Source organism: Octodon degus, unplaced genomic scaffold (assembly GCF_000260255.1).
Source record: "Octodon degus isolate 3935 unplaced genomic scaffold, OctDeg1.0 scaffold00265, whole genome shotgun sequence".
NCBI classification, from domain to species: Eukaryota; Metazoa; Chordata; class Mammalia; order Rodentia; family Octodontidae; genus Octodon; species Octodon degus.
In genome coordinates, this window is record NW_004524841.1 from 2,664,281 (window position 1) to 2,670,919 (window position 6,639).

The 6,639-nt window shown below is 38.2% G+C and overlaps 1 pseudogene; it reads right to left on the reverse strand.

Annotated features, from left to right (window-relative positions):
• Nucleotides 1-1,115: 1,115 nt before the first annotated feature.
• LOC101590184 lies at nt 1,116-2,393 on the reverse strand (annotated as a pseudogene).
• Between the last annotated feature and the right edge of the window lie 4,246 nt (nt 2,394-6,639).

Consider the following 6,639-nt stretch of genomic DNA (forward strand, 5'->3'; position numbering starts at 1 on the left):
GGCAGGGCTGGCATGGCCATAAACTTGTGTTTCATTTCAGAATTTTTTTTTCTGGGAATATTTGTTGCCTAAATTTCAGTCTCTCTGTTTGTTTTCCTTCATAATCATTATCTTACCTCCTGTTCTTTAGTCTCTGCCTTTATACTCTATAACAGGAGACAAATCCATTCTCACATTTCACTTTTATCAAAGCTATCTTTCCCCTCAACCTAGATTTTAATTTTATTAATATGCTTATAATAGTGTAAAAAATAAGATAACCCACATGAAGAAAAGTCTATAAATCCTAAGTGTACAGCTCACCTGCAGAGGGAACACTGCAGCATTTGAAGCACACCCTCTTTGGTATCCTGGAGGATCACACCCTTCTGCCTTTGTTAGTAATCACTACCATTTTCTGTTTAAAGGGTTTGATAGCCAAAGTATGCTATCAAACTAAGTGTTATAGTTCAATTTTTAAACTTTATATGCATGAAATTAGCCAATGTGGAGTTTTTGGTTTGCCTCTTTTTACAAGTCATTTTGCACCATTATTGGCCAATCATTTGCATTTTGTACGATATCCTGTCAACTGAGTATAGCATTGTGTTGTCTCTAGCAGGACTTGCTGGGTTGTCATGGTTTCTGGAAGTTACAAACAGTGCTGTCATAAACATCTTAAAATTTGTAACCTGAGGCCCCTGTGATATTTCTTAGGGTAAATATCCCCATGACAGTTTGTTGGGAAATAGAGAACACATAAAATCAGCTTTAGTAAATATTGCCAAACAATTTGCCAAACACTGTTGGGTCCTGTACTGTTTTAAATTTCTTTAAAATCATTCATCATTTTACTATCTCATATTTTTCTACTCCTCTTTGTTACAACCTGTGTATTTTTATACTATATTTACTTAGAAGGACAGAGTTTGCAGCTTTTTTTTTTTTTTTCTGGAGTAAGAAGAGTTTATTTTCAGAAGTTAGCTTTTTCCTGATCTCTTTAATACTGTTTTCTTTTCTTTTTTTAAAAATTTGTTTTCTCTGACCAAGAATCATTTTTTTCTATTTTGCTTATTTTTCTGCAGCTAAACTAGGAATGTATAGGACCCCCCCCCCCAACCAATGGAATGACATTCTTAGAAATTGGATTCTCTCATTTTCATGTCAGCATGTTTCAAGGAAATCCATGTGTTCAGTATGCTTGCTTGCAGTTTGGCCCATATGAAGTGGTTATTTAATCCACATATCTGAGCATCAAACTGAGCTGATCCCTTTGGAAAAAGTATGGTCGAAGAGTCGAGACCACTGGATAGTCTCAGAGAAGACCACATGTCCAGAGCTCCCCAGTCTGATGTGAGGGGAAGACAGCTGGTAACTGAATATGCAGTGTTACCAGACGTCACCAGGCCTAAGCTATTGCTTCTGCCCACCACTGCCAGGAACACAATTGGAATGCCCTGTCCTTCACACTCAGCTTTAATCCTCAGAGTTTCATCTGGGCCTATGTGGGCAGATGTTCTCAACGTTCAGAGGGGATTCCATAATTTCCACAAGCCTTCTTGACTTTTTCACAGTGACCAAGATCAGAAGTTGAGCCCATCAACACTACAACCCTGCACTGGCTTTCTGATTTCAGAAGCAACAGTACTCTTTCTGCAACCCATTCAAAGTTCTTCTTTACCACCTGGAGCCCTTCCGGGGTTACTTCCTTGAGGTCCGGGTAAGACTGTTTGTCTTTCTGCTGGCTTCAATCTCCTGATGGCCAGAGTCTCCGGGAATCATTATCAGTAGCATTAGTGAGAACAATTTCTTTGGCAGTTGATATGAACACCAAATTCAGTCTTCATATCAACCAGTGTACAGTTCTGGGGCAACCAGGATTTCTCCAGTTTATCAAAAATAGCTTGAGTAGCATGACTCATGATACCCACTTCAGCTTGGCCTATCACAAAGCAACATTTTGCAGCAATTAGCTGTTCCTTAGACCACTGTGGATCATTATTAGCATCATCCTTGAAAAATAGCTCCACTTTAGGCAGGTAAAACTTAAATCCTTCCTCGATGCCAGGATTTCTTTTGAGAAAAGAACCAGTTGCCATTCTTCTGCAAACACACTCATTTGGAATCATTTCACAGTGGGGTGCAATGAAAGTTTTCTCTCCACATTTTCTGGTGAAAGCAGTTTTGATACCTGCTTCCTGTAACAACTGGAAAACGCAACTGGTCATCTTATTGGAGATGGCAGCTCTTCCAGATGATTCCTTCTGGCTGCATTTCCAGCTGTAATCTGGTCCTTGGACTGCGGGAGGGCTTTTCCTGGATTATCTAACAATTCATAGACTTCTTTTGTTCTACCCTAATAGAGTTGTTTTTTTTTTTTTTTTTCCAATGTTCAATACCTCTGCTGTTGCCATGATCCTGAATGGGCTGAGGGCAGTGACCACACTGGAAAGAGAGGCTAAAACTGGGAAAATAGAGGGCAGAGAGCTAATACTGTTTTTCTTAACTTGTAACTTTTCCTACAGACTCATATTGGTTTTCTTTTTTTGCTTTTGCTTGAACAAAGTGAAATGAATCCCGACTTTCTTTACTATGCCCATTAGGCATAGTAAATAGACTTTTTCTTCCCTATACCCATACCTTTCACAAAAATGTCTCTTTTTCAGAGATATGAAGAGCGGGTCGATGCACTCAGTTTTCTACACCATTTGTTCAGCTGACATATCCTCTTTTTCCAGTGGATGATTCTGTGATATGTGAACCACCACAATGCAAAATCAAATTACAACCCGCACCACTCTCTGTCCGTGTAGCAGAAGCCAGCAGCTGCCACCTGTCCCTCCTTGCATCTCCTCCTGCTTCTGTGCATATACTTACTGTCCTGTTGTTTGCTCGTATTTACCCAGAGGTCTGCAGAAGTGCGGGCAGGAAGGCGAACACACCTGAGCCGTGACACGGAGCACAGGGAACGTGCCCTCTTCTCTAGTTGCTGCATTATTCTGCATTCTGAGTCAGGGAATGAATGGAAGAGAGAAACATAGTTTTTTTCTTGTGTACTAGTTTTTATTTTTTTTCTCCAAATGACCTCTTTGTCATGATGCAGACCAGAGCAAGTGATGTGCTGAACCAGAAAGAAGTTTTTCCCAATGCAACTTGAATTCCTTGGCTTTGTGTAGATTCCATTAAGATTCTGGTGTAAGGTTATTGTTTACTCACTTATCTATGTCTCAGTTTTACCATATATTTTTATATATTGTGAGCAGACATAGAAGCAACTTTATGGGAAGATGGTGGCCAAATTTCACTCTGATATGGAAGTCATATAATAAAACATAGAACTAGAAAAATAAAGAAATATGAAAGCCAGGAAAAATATATATTAGAACAAAAAACAATAAAAATGATAATAAAAAAATTTAAAGCAAGATAGGAGAGTAACAATGATTACTATATTGCTCATTGCGATTGTCAAAGGCATTGCACAGAGTAAAAGTCATAGGCATTAAAAATTGATCAAATGATACAATCACAAATCTTTCCTTTTCTTTTTTTGCTGAACTGGGGATTGAACTCAGGCCCTTGTGTTTACCAGGGAAGTACTTATTCGACTGAGCCATCTCCCTGGCCCCACAAATCTTTCTTTTTAATGAATTAATAGAATTAATGGTATGGTTATCTTAACTATCTTGTACATATACATGTAAATATATATACAAATAAATATACATGTAAATATAGATATATGTAAATGTATATATCTCTATATATCTTTTTTCTTTTCTCTTCTTCTTTTCTCCTTTCCTCCATCCCAGTTTCTCTTCTCATTTCCCAAAGCCACTGTACATTTTAGATTTTATTTATTCTTTTAGCTTCTTATAATACTAGGAAGACAATATCATGTTTATACAAGTGAGTCTGATTTACTCCACTTATAATATGATCCTAAGTTGCCTTCATTTTCCTATAAAAGTCTCAAGTTTATCCTTCTTTATAGCTAAGTAGTACTCCATTGAATAAAATTCCACATCTTTTTTTATCCATTCCTCAGGTGATGGGCAACTGGCTATAACAGATTTAGCAATGACAAATTGTGTTGCTATAAACATGGGTGCATGTATATCACTGTGGTATGATTATTTTAATTCTTCTAGGAAAATACCCAGAAGGGTAATAACTAGGTCAAATGGAACCTCTAATCCTAGTTTTTTTGAGGAATCTCCACAATGATTTCCGCAGTGGTTGCACCAATCCACACTCCTACCAACAGTGGAGAAGGATTTCTTTTTCCCCCACGGCCCCTCCAGCATTTGTTATTGGTTGATTTCTTGATGATAGCCATTCTTTGTGGGGTGAGATGGAATCTCAGTGTTATTTTAATTTGCATCTCTTGAATGCCAGGTGACACTGAACAGTTTTTTCATCTATTTATTTTCTTTTTGTATATCTTCATCTTAAGAGTATGTATTCATCTCAGATGCCCATTTTTGTACTGGGCCTTTAAATTTGGGAGGGCCCTTACTTTTTTCAGTTCTTTATATATTCTGGGTAGAAGTCCTTTGTCTAAGGGATGTTAGCTAACTTTTCCCCCCTACATTTGGGGTCTTCTCTTCACTGTGTTGGCGATTTCTTTAAGTTTTTTAATAAGATGAGATCATAGTTGTTGATTTTTTGAAATATTTCCATGGAGTTTGGGTTTGTTCATGAAGTCTCAAGGCAAGGAATATAGTCTTGAATTTACTAAACTATAGTTATACACTGCTTAATAGTGGGGAAACATTTTGGGAAATGCACATATTTTGTAGTTGTGTGAACTTCACAGAGTGTACTTATGCAAACACAGATAGTATATAACCTAATGTGCACTCAGAGCAGTGATAGTGAACCTTCCAGAGCTAACCTAGACTTCATAGCATATACTGTTGTTCATGTGGTAACTTGTCTGAAAAGCTGTTACATGGCACATGATAGTGTAACTAAGATGCATTAGTACCTATTCAAAGAACCAAACCTTAATCTTCTTTGTCATTTAATGGGGTAATGGCACCAGTTTTAGAATGACTAGTGAGACTCTAGTTCACTTTTGGAGTTATTAAACAAATATTCATATGTCAGCATTAAAGAATATGGTTGATGACATATAGAGAATTGAAGATGTCGAGATACAATCCACATACTTAAAGATGTACCATCTTTCACATCCTATTAGTATGACATATGCTCTGAGGAGTAAAGACTTTTTTTCTGAATTGGTTGCATTTTTAGATGGAATAACATAGTAGTTCTCAAACCTGGCAGTGCATCACAAGTAATTTGATATTTTGTCAAAACGTGCACTTATTTGCTGTCACACCCAGACTTACTGAACAACATACACATGGTTATGCCAGGGGGTTGGTGTCCGTGGATGCCATTTGACTGCAGCACACTCCTTGTCTTGCTTTTCTAAGCTCCTAGGATACTCCCAGCACTGGTATTTATGGGCAAGAGACATCAGTCAGAATGGTCTGGTCATCCCAAAGGCTCCTTGTATCCAGACTGTCCTGAAGGGATAAGTCGCCATTCCAGGAATTGGGATAGGCAGTATGAAATCTACCAGTATGAACTTGGAAGAAGCTCAGAATCTGTTGGATGGGCTGTGGAGATAGCTCAGTGGTCTAAGCATCTGCCTAGGCAAGTGCAAGGTCTTGGGTTTGATCCCTGGTACCACATGCAGTGTTGGCCCCCATGTGGGCTATGAAGAGCAGGCATGGTGGCACACCCCTGTAATCCCAGCACTGGAGAGGCTGAGACAGGAGGATCACTATGAATCCCAGCTCGATGGTGAAACCCTGTACCAAACACATAAACAAAACAAAACAAAACAATTGGAAATTCAAAGGTGAAGCTGGGCATGTTGGTTTTGCCCACTGGCTAGAAGCGTTCATAAAATCAGTGTGATGAGCAGAAATAGCAGGAGCATTGTAAACACACATATTTGTATTTGAAACCAAATTGTTACATCTTAAAACTGTTTGACTTTGACTAAATTAATGTATTTGCCAGGGCTTTGGTTTCTCCATCAACAAGTATAGGAAAATAAAAACAGCCTCCTTGGACTGTAGGTGAGAAATTGAAATGTGAATGTGAAAATGTTATTTGCAGAGACATAGAAGGTTCTTAAAAAATGTCATTTTTTTCCCTTGATGTCCTTGTTTTTTCTCAGTTCACTCTTTATGAGTTTTTAATGTCACATTTGTTGCTACAGTGAGGTTTGTAGCAAAAATAATAAAAAACATCAAAAATTCAATTCTTTCATTCGTTTGCTTAATTATTCAGCCAACAAAAATTTTCTGAGAACTTGCTTCTCTTCCTTACTGCACCATCCTAAATCTAAAACTTAGTGGCTTAAAGCAATAAATCTTTATTTTTTGATGGTTCTAAAATACGGGCTCATTGGGATAGTTCTGTAGATTTTGCTGATGGCCACTCCTGTCATTCTTTCAGCTTGTGGATCAGCTGGAGCAGGACTGGATTGGGAAGCCAGATGAAAGGATCTTTTTTCTCCTGAGGTAGCTCACAGTTTCCAAGGAGTCCCAGGTTTTCCCAAGTCTTGGACTGGAAACTGACCCAGGGTCACTTGTGATGCATTCCATGATTAGAATTGGCCATGTGGTGAGAGCT